The following is a 17,168-nucleotide window of genomic DNA, read 5'->3' as shown; positions in this document are numbered from 1 at the left end:
TGGTTCTTTGAGAAGATAAACAAAATTGATAAGCCATTAGCCAGACTCATCAAGAAAAAGAGGGAGAGGACTCAAATCAATAAAATCAGAAATGAAAAAGGAGAAGTTACAACAGAAACCGCAGAAATACAAAGCATCCTAAGAGACTACTACAAGCAACTTTATGCCAATAAAATGGACAACCTGGAAGAAATGGACAAATTTTTAGAAAGGTATAACCTTCCAAGACTGAACCAGGAAGAAATAGAAAATATGAACAGACCAAACACAAGTAATGAAATTGAAACTGTGATTAAAAATCTTCCAACAAACAAAAGTCCAGGACCAGATGGCTTCACAGGTGAATTCTATCAAACATTTAGAGAAGAGCTAACACCTATCCTTCTCAAACTCTTCCAAAAAATTGCAGAGGAAGGAACACTCCCAAACTCATTCTATGAGGCCACCATCACCCTGATACCAAAACCAGACAAAGACTCTACAAAAAAAGAAAATTACAGACCAATATCACTGATGAATATAGATGCAAAAATCCTCAACAAAATACTAGCAAACAGAATCCAACAACACATTAAAAGGATCATACACCACGATCAAGTGGGATTTATCCCAGGGATGCAAGGATTCTTCAATATACGCAAATCAATCAATGTGATACACCATATTAACAAATTGAAGAATAAAAACTATATGATCATCTCAATAGATGCAGAAAAAGCTTCTGACAAAATTCAACACCCATTTATGATAAAAACTCTCCAGAAAGTGGGCATAGAGGGAACCTACCTCAACATAATAAAGGCCACATATGACAAACCCACAGCAAACATCATTCTCAATGGTGAAAAACTGAAAGCATTTCCTCTAAGATCAGGAACGAGACAAGGATGTCCACTCTCACCACTATTATTCAACATAGTTCTGGAAGTCCTAGCCACGGCAATCAGAGAAGAAAAAGAGATAAAAGGAATACAAATTGGAAAAGAAGAAGTAAAACTGTCACTGTTTGCGGATGACATGATACTATACATAGAGAATCCTAAAACTGCCACCAGAAAACTGCTAGAGCTAATTAATGAATATGGTAACGTTGCAGGATACAAAATTAATGCACAGAAATCTCTTGCATTCCTATACACTAATGATGAAAAATCTGAAAGAGAAATTATGGAAACACTCCCATGTACCATTGCAACAAAAAGAATAAAATACCTAGGAATAAACCTACCTAGGGAGACAAAAGACCTGTATGCAGAAAACTATAAGACACTGATGAAAGAAATTAAAGATGATACCAACAGATGGAGAAACATACCATGTTCTTGGATTGGAAGAATCAACATTGTGAAAATGAGTATACTACCCAAAGCAATCTACAGATTCAATGCAATCCCTATCAAATTACCAATGGCATTTTTTACGGAGCTAGAACAAATCATCTTAAAATTTGTATGGAGACACAAAAGACCCCGAATAGCCAAAGCAGTCTTGAGGCAAAAAAATGGAGCTGGAGGAATCAGACTCCCTGACTTCAGACTATACTACAAAGCTACAGTAATCAAGACAATATGGTACTGGCACCAAAACAGAAACATAGATCAATGGAACAAGATAGAAAGCGCAGAGATTAACCCACGCACCTATGGTCAACTAATCTATGACAAAGGAGGCAAAGATATACAATGGAGAAAAGACAGTCTCTTCAATAAGTGGTGCTGGACAAAAAGAATAAAATATCTAGGAATAAACCTACCTAAGGAGACAAAAGACCTGTATGCAGAAAATTATAAGACACTGATGAAAGAAATTAAAGATGATACAAATAGATGGAGAGATATACCATGTTCCTGGATTGGAAGAATCAACATTGTGAAAATGACTCTACTACCCAAAGCAATCTACAGATTCAATGCAATCCCTATCAAACTACCACTGGCATTTTTCACAGAACTAGAACAAAAAATTTCACAATTTGTATGGAAACACAAAAGACCCCGAATAGCCAAAGCAATCTTGAGAACGAAAAATGGAGCTGGGGGAATCAGGCTTCCTGACTTCAGACTATATTACAAAGCTTCAGTAATCAAGACAGTTTGGTACTGGCACAAAAACAGAAATATAGATCAATGGAACAGGATAGAAAGCCCAGAGATAAACCCACACACATATGGTCACCCTATCTTTGATAAAGGAGGCAAGCATATACAGTGGAGAAAAGACAGCCTCTTCAATAAGTGGTGCTGGGAAAATTGGACAGGTACATGTAAAAGTATGAAATTAGAACACTCCCTTACACCATGCACAAAAATAAACTCAAAATGGATTAAAGACCTAAGTGTAAGGGCAGACACTATCAAACTCTTAGAAGAAAACATAGGCAGAACACTCTATGACATACATCACAGCAAGATTCTTTTTGACCCAGCTCCCAGAGAAATGGAAATAAGAACACAAATAAACAAATGGGACCTAATGAAACTTAAAAGCTTTTGCACAGCAAAGGAAACCATAAACAAGACCAAAAGACAACCATCAGAATGGGAGAAAATATTTGCAAATGAAGCAACTGACAAAGGATTAATCTCCAAGATTTACAAGCAGCTCATGCAGCTCAATAACAAAAAAACCAACAACCCAATCCAAAAATGGGCAGAAGACCTAAATAGACATTTCTCCAAAGAAGATATACAGATGGCCTACAGACACATGAAAGAATGCTCAACATCATTAATCATTAGAGAAATGCAAATCAAAACTACAATGAGATATCATCTCACACCGGTCAGAATGGCCATCATCAAAAAATCTAGAAACAATAAATGCTGGAGAGGGTGTGGAGGAAAGGGAACACTCTTGCACTGTTGGTGGGAATGTAAATTGATACAGCCACTATGGAGAACAGTATGGAGGTTCCTTAAAAAACTACAAATAGAACTACCATACGACCCAGCAATCCCACTACTGGGCATATACCCTGAGAAAACCATAGGTCAAAAAGAGTCATGTACCAAAATGTTCATTGCAGCTCTATTTACAATAGCCAGGACATGGAAGCAACCTAAATGTCCATCGACAGATGAATGGATAAAGAAAATGTGGCACATATATACAATGGAATATTACTCAGCCATAAAAAGAAATGAAATGGAGGTATTTGTAATGAGGTGGATAGAGTTAGAGTCTGTCATACAGAGTGAAGTAAGTCAGAAAGAGAAAAACAAATACAGTATGCTAACACATATATACGGAATCTAAGGAAAAAAAAAAAAAAGCCATGAAGAACCTAGTGGCAAGACGGGAATAAAGACACAGACCTACTAGAGAATGGACTTGAGGTTATGGGGAGGGGGTGGGGTGAGATGTGACAGGGTAAGAGAGTGTCATGGACATATATACACTACCAAATGTAAAATAGATAACTAGTGGGAAGCAGCCGCATAGCACAGGGAGATCAGCTCGGTGCTTTGTGACCACCTAGAGGGGTGGGATGGGGAGGGTGGGAGGGAGGGAGATGCAAGAGGGAAGAGAAATGGGAACATATTGTATATGTATAACTGATTCACTTTGTTATAAAGCAGAAGCTAACACACTATTGTAAGGCAATTATACTTCAATAAAGATGTTTAAAAAAAAAATAATAATAAGTGGTGCTGGGAAAACTGGACAGCTACATGTAAAAGAATGAAATTAGAATACTCCCTAACACCATACACAAAAATAAACTCAAAATGGATTAGAGACCTAAATATAAGACTGGACACTATAAAACTCTTAGAGGAAAACATAGGAAGAACACTCTTTGACATCAATCACAGCAAGATCTTTTTTGATCCACCTCCTAGAGTAATGGAAATAAAAACAAAAATAAACAAATGGGACCTAATGAAACTTCAAAGCTTTTGCACAGCAAAGGAAACCATAAACAAGACGAAAAGACAACCCTCAGAATGGGAGAAAATATTTGCAAATGAATCAACGGACAAAGGATTAATCTCCAAAATATATAAACAGCTCATTCAGCTCAATATTAAAGAAACAAACACCCCAATCCAAAAATGGGCAGAAGACCTAAATAGACATTTCTCCAAAGAAGACATACAGACAGCCACGAAGCACATGAAAAGATGCTCAACATCACTAATTATTAGAGAAATGCAAATCAAAACTACAATGAGGTATCACCTCACTCCTGTTAGAATGGGCATCATCAGAAAATCTACAAACAACAAATGCTGGAGAGGGTGTGGAGAAAAGGGAACCCTCTTGCACTGTTGGTGGGAATGTAAATTGATACAGCCACTATGGAGAACAATATGGAGGTTCCTTAAAAAACTAAAAATAGAATTACCATATGGCCCTGCAATCCCACTACTGGGCATATACCCAGAGAAAACCGTAATTCAAAAAGCACATGCACCCGAATGTTCATTGCAGCACTATTTACAATAGCCAGGTCATGGAAGCAACCTAAATGCCCATCAACAGACGAATGGATAAAGAAGTTGTGGTACATATATACAATGGAATATTACTCAGCCATAAAAAAGGAACGAAATTGAGTCATTTGTTGAGAAGTGGATGGATCTAGAGACTGTCATACAGAGTGAAGTAAGTCAGAAAGAGAAAAACAAATATCGTATATTAATGCATGTATGTGGAACCTAGAAAAATGGTACAGATGAGCCGGTTTGCAGGGCAGAAGTTGAGACACAGATGTAGAGAATGGACATATGGACACCAAGGGGGGAAAACTGCGGTGGGGTGGGGATGGTGGTGTGCTGAATTGGGTGATTGGGATTGACATGTATACACTGATGTGTATAAAATTGATGCCTAATAAGAACCTGCAGTATAAAAAAACAAACAAAACAACTAATACTAAACTTTCATTGGGTTATTTGTATGGAAATATGTTAATATAAATGTTCCAGACATTACATGAAATTTCTAAAAATCTAAAAAAAAATATATATATATATCATGATCTTCAACTTCAAGTCATTGCAATTTAACAAATGTTGCAGTGCTTACTACATGCAAGGCACTGTGCTAGCTGGTTAACTTCCCTCCTCCCCCACACTCAGTGTTGTCAGACATGTGTCAGACATGGTCCTTTTAAAAATCCATGGTTGCTTTTCACTTGCCTCTCAGAGAGTATTAAAGATATGAATCGTGAAAAAAAAAAAAAAAAGAAGACACTGATTTTCTGAGACAAACCTCTTGTACAAAATAAATTGAGAGATAATAAATCTCTATATAAAAATGATTGTACACACACACACTTATATGCCCACAAACACATATTTACCTTTCATTTTAAACAAATCACTAGGAAAATAAGGGTTGAAGGAAAAGTTCCTTGCTCCTTTACAAGGTAGGCAAATCAACATAGGGTAAAAATAATACCCCAAGTCACCTAATCTATTTTGGAATAGTAAAACCAAAAGAGATGAAGAATCAGTTTTATCTTGGGGAAGTTGTTTCTGATTTTAAAATGTAAGCACAATACACATGATGATAAAATGGACTTCTCAACTCAGAATAAATGAACTTTTATGAGTGTACATAACTCTAAAGTAATGATAATGAAGTAATTCAAATAAAGGGAAGGTTGGTGTGTGAGATGTCTCCAAAATTTTTCATAATATTTGGTTTTCCCTTTACTTAGGACTTCTTTTAAACAAGGCGAAAACTTAAGGTTTTCTGGCCTGTTTTGGACAAGTTGTTATGAATTTTAGCATCTCATCTTTAAACCTCTATTCTTGAACTCCAAATGTTTCCCTCGATTACAGTGTACAGTAATAAACAACTGCTACTCTCTGCTTGTTCCCACCCACTTGTACAAGTAAGTCTGTAGTATTTCAGGACCTCTGATTTGGTTTTCAAGAGGCTTTTTCTTGTCACTGGCTCTCCTCCATTTCTGCTGACCCAGGCTTCCAAGAGTGTGAGGGATAATGGGATACACTCTCCGAAGAGTTTGATGCCTCTCTTTTTATTTGTTTTGCTCATCACTGTATTAAAAACATAAAATTCTAACTGAGTAAATTTGAAGATCGAATTGGCTTTATTCAATGATTTATGAATCAGGCAGCATCCCATTGAGCAAGTAGAAAGGAGCTCTGCGGAGCTGTAAAAAATGCAAGAACTTTACAGGCAGGAGGGGGCAGAAAAGGGAAGTTTCTAGCTAAGAGTGGATTGTTTCTGGCAGGGTCACCTTCCTTTTGGGGGAAGGTGGGGGGTCACCCCTCTAGTGCTGACCAGGTAATTCCAGATCTATTGGTGAAAGGTCCCATTCCTGAGAGAGGCTGAAACTGCAATTAGGTTAGCTATTAAGTCTTGGTTTGCTGACGTGGGACTTAGCACAAGTGACTCCATTTGGGGTTTGTTGTTTCTTTACTAACAACTGTATCTCATTCCTAGCTCTTAACCCCAGTACCTAGATACTTGCTGGTGAATGGATGACCAGACCAGTGAATTCAGAATTTCAGAGAAGTTCTTTATAATGAGAGACAGGCAGAGAAATGGCAGTTCTACCACCCAGTAAGTTTTGAACTCTTGCAGGTCTGATGCCCAAATCAAGCGTGGGAACGTGAACAGTGAGACTGAGTGAAAACACAGCAGTTCTTTGTGTTTCTGTTAGAGAAACACTGGTGGGAGACAGAGGACAAAGGAAGGAGACACAGGACTGGAGTGACCTCAGCTGGGGGCGGGGTTTCACAGTGTTGGGTGCTGCAGAGAGGTAGTCAGCAGGAGCAGGGGCTGTGTACATCATCAGAGGCATTTTTTATTTTATTTTATTGTTTTTATTGACGTATAGTTGATTTACAATCTTGTGCCAATCTGCTGTATGGCAAAATGACTCAGTTATACACATATAGACATTCTTTTTTTATATTCTTTTCCATTACAGTTTATCACAGGATATTGACTCTAGTTCCCTGTGCTGTAGAGTAGGACCTTGTTGTTTATCCCTCCTATATATAATAGTTTACATCTGCTAATGCCACACTCCCAGCCCTTCCCTCTCCCACCCCCCTCCTCCTTGGCAACCACAAGTCTGTTCTCTATGTCTGTGAGTCTGTTGCTGTTTCATAGATAGGTTCATTTGTGCCATACTTTAGATTCCACATGTAAGTGGTATCACATGGTATTTGTCTTTCTCTTTCTGACTTACTTCACTTAATAATCTCTAGTTGCATCCATGTTGCTGCAGTCATCAAAGGCATTTTAGAAGAGGCTCTGCTTGCCATAGCTTCTGGCAGCGTTGCTTCCTACAGTGGAAGGAAGAATGTTGTTGATGGGAATTCCCAAAGTTAGGCTAAAGTGGGGGTGAAGTAACTTTTCTAGGTGAAGAGGTGATCTTTTTTTTTTTGATTTGTATGTGTGTGTTTTATTATATATTAGTCTCTTAAATCAAATAGAAGACAAAAAGTGGAGCTACAAACCAAAGTTACAACAGTACTAGCTTTTCTCGTCGCCCGTCTGTCTACTTTTACCAGAGGTCTTTATTTCTTCATAAGGCTTTGAGCTACTATCCAGGGTCCTTGACTGCAACCTGAAGAAGTCCCTGGGGCAGGCGGGTCTGTTGGTTAAGAACTCTCTCAACTCTTGATTAACTGGGAATGTCTTGATTTCTCCCTCATTTTCGAAGGAAAGTTTTGCTAGATATAGGATTCTTGGTTGACGGTTTCTTTCCTTCAACACTTCAAGTACACTGAGTCATGCCATCTGGCCTCCGAGGCTCCTGATGAGAAATCTGCTCAATGACCTTCCTGGCAAACCTTCTCTCAGCTTCATAGACTTTCATAATGTACCGTATCATGTCTTATGCAACAGAACATTTTGTATAGTATCGTGAAGTCAGTTAAGTTGTAACGTTATTTTGAGACCAGAATTTAAGGAAAAGGAATTGAACATTTCAAGTGTAGACATTATGAGGTCTCTAAAATTATTACACATTTTCAAACTAGAAATAAAAAGGCCACTGAAGTATCCTGCAGATTTTTATTTATAACAAAGTGAATACCAATATCTAATAACACACGTAAAGAAAAATTTCTTTGGGATCCTTTTTCCTAAGTGTAAAGGGGCCTTGAACTCAAAAAGTGAGAAAACCACTGTGGTGTATCCCCAGCGGTGATGGGTCCATTTCTTGCTCTGACCTCAGAGTGCACCATTGTGATGTACTTCACAAAGCCCTATGAAAGAGAAAGGTGGGCCCAGGTTTTTGGTCCTTAGAGCCCAGGAAGCTGCTTTTGGTGACCTGACGGCCTTGGACCTACAGTTAGCTTGTGTTTTCCTTGTTTCTGCCATTTTGTGGATTTTCGTTTCTCTTTTCTCTACTCTTTTTTATTTGTCTCATTGGTCTTTCTACAGTTAGCATAGTGAGTATTGTTGGTATAGTTGATACTTGATTAGCATAGTTAGTGTAGTTAGTACTAGTTAGCGCTGTTGGTACAGTTAGCGTAGTTAGCATTGTTAGTAGAGACAGCATACTTAGCCCTGTTAGTACAGTTAGCATTGTTAGTTAGCGTAGTTAGCTTTGCTAGGTAGTGCTGTCAGTCAGTGTAGTTAGCAGATCACCAGGATGCAGGGCCTCACAGCCAAATCTGCTGGCAAGAAGGCTCATATTGATGACTTCGAGATCCTCCACACCATTGGTGAAGGCACCTTCGGTAAAGTGAAGTTGGCCCGGCACATTCTGACCGGGACACAGGTGGCTGTGAAGGTCGTAAAGAAAAGGCGTCAGAGCTTCTCAAGTGTCCAGGCACTTTTCCGGGAAGTGTGCAGTCTGAAGGCTCTGAATCACCCCAATATTGTAAAACTGCTGGGGGTGATTGACACAGAGGAGACATTTTTCGTGGTGATGGAGTACCTCAGTGGGGGGGACATGTACCGCTATTTGAAGACCCATGGCCGTATGACAGAGGCGGAGGCCCGCGGCCCGTTCCAGCAGCTGGTCTCCGCCCTGCAGCACTGCCACCAGAGGGGTATCGTGCACCGGGACCTGAAGCCACTGAGCCTCCTCTTTGATTCCAACATGAATATCAAACTTACAGACTTTGGCCTCAGCAACAAGTGTGATGACATTGTCCAACTGGACACGATCTGCGGCACACACCCTTATGCTGCCCCGGAACTCTTCCTGGGGCAGAGCTACAGCGGCCCTGTGGTGGACGTGTGGAGCTTGGGAGTAGTGCTGTACACCATGGTAACTGGGTCCCAGCCCTTTGTGGGAAAAGACTTCCAGGAGCTGCGTAAGCAAATCCTACAAGGGCAATACCCCATCCCACCTTATCTGTCTTTGAAGATAAGGGATCTGTTACAAAAAATGATTGCCCTCAACCCCAGTGACAGAGGCACCTTACCTGACCTCATGAGGCATCCATGGGTCAACATGGGCCAGAAGGAGCCACTCCAGCCACCCTGTGAAGAGGACCTGGAGGTGACAATGGTGAGGACTCCGGGCTTGACTTGCGACCAGATCCAGGACACTGGGACAGGCAGTGTGAGCTCCAAGAAACCCAAGGTGGAGGTCTCCATCATAACTCTGAAGCCCTTCTCTTGCGGGGACCTCTGTGGCAGTGAACTTGAGCCTTCTCCAAGCCCTGTGGTGTCCTCCCTGCAAACCAGGTGGCTCTACCACAGAAAAAATGTGCCGCTGCAGGAAGACCAGCAGGCAGGGCAGAAGACTGGTGAGTCTGCCTGTCCCCCACCCAGCCTGGAGGCGAGGACTGCCACCCCCAGCCCAGCCCCCCAGTGTGGCACTGGGACATCCACCTCCAGCAGCAGCAGGATTGGAGCCCCAGAGGGAAGCAGCTGCCCCCTGGGTGTGTCCAACACTGGAAGGTCCTCCCACGCTGGGCAGCCTGAGAGTGTGTCCTCATCCACTGTCTCTGGCCAGAGCCAGAAAAAGCAAGGGGTGGCTGGGAGAATCTGGAACTTTATTTTGAAACATCTTTGTTGCAAGCTGCCCAGCATGAGGCGTCATAATAAAGTGAGCCCATGTGAACCCCATGGATGACCGAGGCAGGAAGGTCAGGCCGCCGCGCTCCCTGGGGCCCGGTGCAGGGGAAAAGGAGTGTGTTCTCTGCACGGCCTTCAGAAGCATCGTATCCAAGACCCTGGCCAGCTCAGAGGATGGTCCAGAGCAGCCCGGGCGACCGAAAGCGAGGCCACCATGGCTGCAGGTCTGCCCCTCAACCCCCACCTGGGTGAAACTTGAGAGACTGGACTGTCATTCCTGGGGCACGTCTCCCCTCCCCTACTCTTCTGTCTTCCGTGTTGGTGGGGGAGGGGGATAGCTCTTGTTCCAAGAACTCCTTGGTTCTTCCAATTCTAGTTAATAAACTTGATGCTCCAGAAAAAAAAAAGAACAAATCTATCTGTGAAACTGAAGAGGAAAAGAGAAATTTGTGCTAGTTTTGATGTTGAACCTCAAACTGCATAGTAAGTGCTTAAGATGGAAAAGGCAATCAATTTGTACAATAAGATATTCTGAGAGAGAGAGGGAGAGATCACATTCACATAAACTTTATTACAGTACATGGTTATAATTGTTCTATTTTATTATTAGTTATTGCTGTTAATTTCTTACTGTGCCTAATTCATAAAATAAACTTTATCATAGTTATGTATCCATAGAAAACAACATAGTAAATATAGGGGTTAGGACTATCCGTACTTATAGGCATCCACTCAGGGTCTTCGAACATATACCCCACAGATAAGGGGGGAAACTACATGAATAACTGAAACAATATTTACTCTTGTTATGTGCTACGAACTCCACCCAGTACTATCCTGTTCTCGCCTGTTTAGTTTCTTCAATACACAATTTGAAAAACAAGGGTCTAGAAAAGTGGAAGAAGGCATGGACTAGAGAGATGAAGTGGGACTGCTAGGCAGCAGGGAGGGTCCACTTGAGATTAATGGGGACAAATTTCACGTGAGCCCAGTAGTCATGGTTGTAGGGTTCTCCACCATGTTCAGCTGCAAGGAGGCAGGCATGGAGTAGGCAGAGAGTGAGATTTAACTAGGATTGGGGTTTTCCAGGCACCTGTGCTGAAGGATGAAGCAAGGGCATCTGGGAGCTGCAAGGGGGTTACTATAATGTCAAAGCATGGAATCTAGGACAGGTAAGACTGTAACATGAGGTTAAGATAGAGAGTTAGAGAAGAAAGAGAGGTGGTCAATCAATGGACTGAAGGTCTGGTGGGGCTGGAAAAGTGAGGACAGCACGTCAGAGAGAGTGAGCTAGCAAAACAGGATGCAATGGTGGGAAAGTAGGTGCTTGAAACCGAGATTAAGGTAGGAACTAATTTTTGGTAAACACACGGGCATGGGTGTGACCATGGGAGTGAATGATTGGGGTAAGGAAAAGGACAAGATCCCTGGAGAAAAGGAGGTTAAGCAACCAAGAGCAGGGGATGTTGAAAAGTTCATTTAGGGCTTCCCTGGTGGCACAGTGGTTAAGAATCTGCCTGCCAATGCAGGGGACACGGGTTCGAGCCCTGGTCTGGGAAGATCCCACATGCTGCGGAGCAACTAAGCCCGTGTGCCACAACTGCTGAGCCTGCGCTCTAGAGCCCGCAAGCTACAACCACTGAGCTCACGTGCCACAACTACTGAAGGCTGCACACCTAGAGCCTGTGCTCTGCAACAAGAGAAGCCACCGCAATGAGAAGCCCGCACACTGCAATGAAGAGTAGCCCCAGCTCGCCACAACTAGAGAAAGCCTGCGCACAGCAACAAAGACCCAATGCAGCCAAAAATAAATAAATAAATTTATTTTTTTTAAAAACAGGATCATTTATCTCGATCCTGAAATAACCAACAATTGTCACAGGAATTTTAAGAAAATGGCAGTGAGCCAGGAGCTAAAAATATTAAAGAAATGAGGAGGAGGGACCAGAAGTAGAGGACCGCAGCAAGCAGGGGCTGCAGAATAATTTGATGGCGAGGAATTCAAAGCTGGATTTGGGGAGGTGGAAGGGAACATGGTCAGGGACGGCAATGAGGAGCCAGCAGGCACCTCCTGCCCCTCCAGGCCCAGTGGTAAGAAGAGTGCAGGAGGGAAGGCAGCACGAGAGAGAGGATCAGGGAAGCAGGGTCCTCATGCAGGAGCCAGGTTTCCATTGAGCAAAGAAGTAAAAGGAATAACATACACATTTTGCAGATGACAGATCTTGAGTTCTGAAGAGCACAGGAAGGTAGAAAGAGGAGAGGAATAGGCCTGGTTAGCAGATGTACAGAGCCATATGAGGATGGACATCTTGTAACTGACTGAAGAAAGAAAACTAAAAAGAGTGAAATTCTGCCATTTTCAGCAACGTGGATGGACCTAGAGAACATTATGCTTAGTGAAATGTCAGACAAAGACAAATACTGTACGATATCACTTATACGCGGAATCTAAAAAATAATACAAACGAATGAATATAGCAAAGCAGAAACAGACTAACAGATACAGAAAACAAACTAAGGGTCACCAGTGGGGAGAGGGGAGGGAGGAGGAGCAAGATTGTGGTAGGGGATTAAGAGAAACAAACTACTGTGTCTAAAATAAATAAGCAACAAGAATATATTGTACAGCACAGGGAATAATAGCTATTATCTTGTAATAACTTTTAACATAAAAATACTGAATCACTATGCTGTATACCTGAAACTAATACTATAAATCAACTATACTTCAATATAAAATGAAAACTAAATAAATCTAATAATTCAATTTAAATACACTTCATTTACATGAATGCCAGGCCTTTTAACTAAGTGATAGGGAAAACTGCTTTGATTCTGCTTTCCTTTGGAAGGTATCAGCATAGTCACCATTCATATTACATTCTTTACCACCGTTTGACCTCACATTGTCTTATCAAACAGATTGTTCTCATTCTTTAGTACTCTTCGTTTTTTACCCATCAATAAATGCAGTAAAATTAACAATAGAGTTGAATTTCCTAGAGAGGATAACCTTTTCACTTAACATTAACTCAAGAACCAAATGAACTTTCCATTAGAAAGTTGTTGATCAAACACAAATACCAAACTAAAAAGGTTGAAGTCTGGTACCAATTAATATACTTCAGAGAAAATCTAAACTTATTACAGAGTTCCCACAGAACCACCTAAATTTCACCCAAGAACATGGAAGCATTAATCAAAAAATTCTTGCTTTGTCATACTGTCATGAGAATACAACATGGGGGCACCACCAGGGCTCCCCCGATCCAAGCCCTCATACCACTTCTGTGCCAGGTCCTCACAGGGGCAGACCCAAGAGCTCCAAAGCAGCCTCAGGACCAGACTCCTGTGGGTGGACCACACGCACAGGTGGGGATAAAACCAAAGCTGAACCCCAGGGACGGGGCGACTAATGAAGACGATCGAAAATCTTTCCATCAGCTCTACAAGCTACAGATTAAATCCCAACAATCAGTTAGGTAGACCCTGTGTCTATGAAATACTGAGTAGACAGTGAGTGTAACCACAAATGAAAACGGTCTCGCCTGGCAGCTGTGGACTTTGGGGGCAGCACATGCAGGAATTGGGCCAGATCAGAGTCTGAGTGGTCCCCCACAGGGCCGACGGCAGGTCCAGAGACCAGCCCAGAGGTGGGGAGAGCCTCTTGGAGAGGCGGAGGTGGGCTGTGGCTCATGGCGTGTGCAAGAACACCAGGGAAACATAGTATTACTAATATTTTTATTATGTTTTGATTAATTCTGTTGTTGGTTCTGGCTTCTTTTTTTGGTTTTTTGTTTGTTGTTGTTTTAGCATTTTTTAAATTTTATTTAGTCTTTTGGGATCTTTGTGTTTTATAACATATTTTTTATTTTTATTTCTATTTTTACTTTGCTTTTCTGTTGTTCTGTGTTTTTTCCCTTTTTTAAAAAATCACCTTTATTGGTTCTGTTTCTTTGCTTTATTCTTCAGTTGGCACACTGTTTTGGTTTTGTTTTTAGGTTTTGTGTTTTTGTTAGTTCTGGTTATAATTGGTTTGATTTCATTTTTGGGTTCCTCAGTTTAGTTGTTCTCTTGTTTTTTGTTTTATTTGGTTCTGTTTTTGTTTCTTGTGTGTGTGTGTGTGTGTGTGTGTGTGTGTGTGTGTGTGTGTTTCCTTGTTTCTGTTTTTGTTTGTTTGATTTTGTTTTTACCATTTGCCTGGTGTTTTGTCTTTTTTTAAATACATTTTTTATTTTATGTTTTTATATTTCTATTTCTACATTGCTTTTCTGTTCTGTCTTCTTTCCCTTTTCCTTTTTTTTTTTTTTTTTTACCATTTTTGTTGGTTTGTTTTGTTACTTTGCTTCATTTTTCAGTTGGCACTTTGCTTTGGTTTTGTTTTTTGGTTTTGTGTTTTTGTTAGTTCTCTTTCTAATTGTTTGATTTTGTTCTTGGGTTCTTTTGTTTGTCTGGTTGTTCTCTTGCTTTTTGTTTTATTTGGTTCTGTTTTTGTTTCTTTTGTGTGTGGGCATGTTTCCTTGTTTCTGTTTTTGTTTATTTGATTTTACTTTTTACCATTTGTCCGGAGTTTTGTGGGGTTTTTTTTAATCCCCTTTATTGCCAGAACAAGTGACTTGCAGAATCGTGATTCCCTGACCCGAAGTCGGGCCTGGGGCTCTGGGGTGGGAGCAGGATGCTGGACCACTAGAGAATTCCCAGCCCCAGGGAAGATTAATCACCAAGAGCTCTCACAAAGGACTCTATCTGAATCAAAGAACCGGCTCCACCCAACTGCCTGCAGTTCCCAGCGTTGAACACCTCAGACCAAACAACAAACAAGGCAGGAACACAAAACCACCCATCAGGACACAGACTATCTGAAGTCATATTAAGCTCACAAACACCCCAAAACACACCAACTGACACGGCCCTGCTCATCAGAGGGAAAAGACTCAGCTCCACCCACCAGAACGCTGGCACCAGTCCCTCCCATCAGGAAGCTTACACAAGCCACTGGACCAACCTCACCACCGAGGGCAGAGAACAGAAGCAAAAGGAACTACGACACTGCAGCTTAGGGAAAGGAGACTTCAAATACTGTAAACTAGACAAAATGAGAAGACAGAGAAATATCTTGCAGACAAAGGAGCAAGATAAAAACCCACAAGACCAAATAAATGAAGAGGAAATAGGCAAACTACCGGAAAAAGAATTCAGAGTAATGATAGTAGAGATGATCCAAAATCTCAGAAATAGAATGGAGAAAATACAAGAAACGTTTAACAAGGACCTAGAAGAACTAAAGAGCAAACAAACAGTAATGAAAATGCAACATGGGCTCCACCCACTGGACACTTTATGTTAATGCAATGATACCCTTTAACACTGGCAATTAGAGGTTTTCATTCATTCATTTATTTATTAGTAAATTTATTTATTATCTTCTATAGACCCTTGTGACACAATAGTAAACACAAAAAACAAAAATTTCTGTCTTCATTGGGCTTATATTTTAGTGTATAAAATTTAGTGTATAAGTATAAAAAATTTTTTTTATTTTGTTCATTACAATAAAATACAGGAATCTGTGTAATAGGTATCCTGGTTAAAGCTAAATGGTAAGACTTTGGAAACTTGATGAATAAAAGTTAAAAAAAAAAGCCTTTTAATTAATAGTTACCAAATTTTTTTTATTTTCTGGAGAACATGAATTCACCTTTAAGGCAGCATGTTCTCTATGGCAATAAAAGCACACATCCTGTGTATTCACTCTCCCCTTGCACTTTTTAAACAGTTTTTTGAATCTATTGCTATATAGTTCATCATTTTAAAATCTTTAGTCATTTTCACTTTGCAAAAATGGTATCATGCTGTATGTGATTGGAAGATGACTTCCTTTTTCATTTCATATTATATTGATAAAATTCTTGACAGTACAAATGTACCACAGTTCACTTACCCACCCTTCCATTGACGGGCATTTATGTCCTTTCCAGGTTTTTCCTATTGTAAATAGTACTTCTATGTTCATGCTGCCAATGTCCCCAGGTGCATATGCATTAGAGATTTTCTTAGCTATATTGGTAGAGAGGAATTGCTGAGTCATGGGCTATGCAAATGTTCAACACTTTGAGGTAATGACAAGCTGTTTAGAGTGACAGCAACAAATTATACTCCCTCCAGAAATTTATAATGGGTTATTTGAAACTAAATCCTCTCTAACACTTCATATGTTCAGATTTTTTCATTTTGGCAGTTAAATGGATAAAAAAATGTGCCTCGTTTGGTCTTGACCAGAACCGTGAATGATGTCAAGTATGTCACCACTGCTTTATTATCCTCTTGCGTGAAACGTTTGTCCACGTCCCCCTGCCCCAAACTCTTATGTTGTGTCATTTATGCTTTCCTTTTTATTTGTAGGAAGTCCCAATGTACTCTTTTAGTTCTTCATTTTCAAATAATTTAAACTTACAGAAAAGTTGAGAGAAGAATACAAAGCATTTCCATGTATAGCGTTCACCCATTCCACAGCTGTTAACATTTTATCACATCTGCCTTATTCTCCTTCTTTTCTCTTTTCTTTTCCTCTCTCTCCCTCTCTCTCTCTCCCCCTTCCTGCACATGTGTGCACGCGTGTGTGGTTTTTTTCTCTGAACCATTTCAGAGAGTAAGTTTTCATGACACCCCATTATTCATCGATAATTTACTGTATATTTCCTCAAAACAAAGTCTCCTACGTGGCCAAATATGACTATCGAAATCAAGAGAATAGTACTGATATGTAACTATGCATTCCATTCAAATTATGCTAATTGTCCCCACAGTTTCTTTCCTGGTCCTGGATGTAATCCCAGATCAAATGTTGCTGTCACTGTCGTGTCTCTTTCGTCTCCAATTTGGAACAGTTCGTTGGTCTTTTGTCTTCCATGACCTTGACACTTTTGAAAAGTACAGGCCAGTTACTTTGTAGACAGTCCCTTGTTTGGGGGTTTCCTCATAGTTACCTTTAGGTTATGCATTATTGGCCAGAACACCACAGAAGTGATTCTGTGTCCTTCTCAGTGTGCCCTTTATGGAGGCACATGACGTTAATTTGTCTCATAACTGGTGAAGTTAACTTTTATTAACTGGATAATTTGGTGTCTGGCCAATTTCTCTACCATGAAGTTATGTAATAAGTATTTTGAGCTTACTAATTAACATCCAATTAATAAGTATTT

The 17,168-nt window shown here is 40.5% G+C and overlaps 1 pseudogene; it reads left to right on the top strand.

Annotated features, from left to right (window-relative positions):
• Positions 1 to 8,587: 8,587 nt before the first annotated feature.
• On the top strand, positions 8,588 to 10,024 carry LOC137775821 (serine/threonine-protein kinase MARK2 pseudogene; annotated as a pseudogene).
• Positions 10,025 to 17,168: the final 7,144 nt, after the last annotated feature.

Source organism: Eschrichtius robustus, chromosome 13, assembly GCF_028021215.1.
Source record: "Eschrichtius robustus isolate mEscRob2 chromosome 13, mEscRob2.pri, whole genome shotgun sequence".
Classification (NCBI taxonomy): domain Eukaryota; kingdom Metazoa; phylum Chordata; class Mammalia; order Artiodactyla; family Eschrichtiidae; genus Eschrichtius; species Eschrichtius robustus.
Note: the sequence above shows the minus strand (reverse complement) of the source record. Positions and strands in the feature narration are given on the sequence as shown.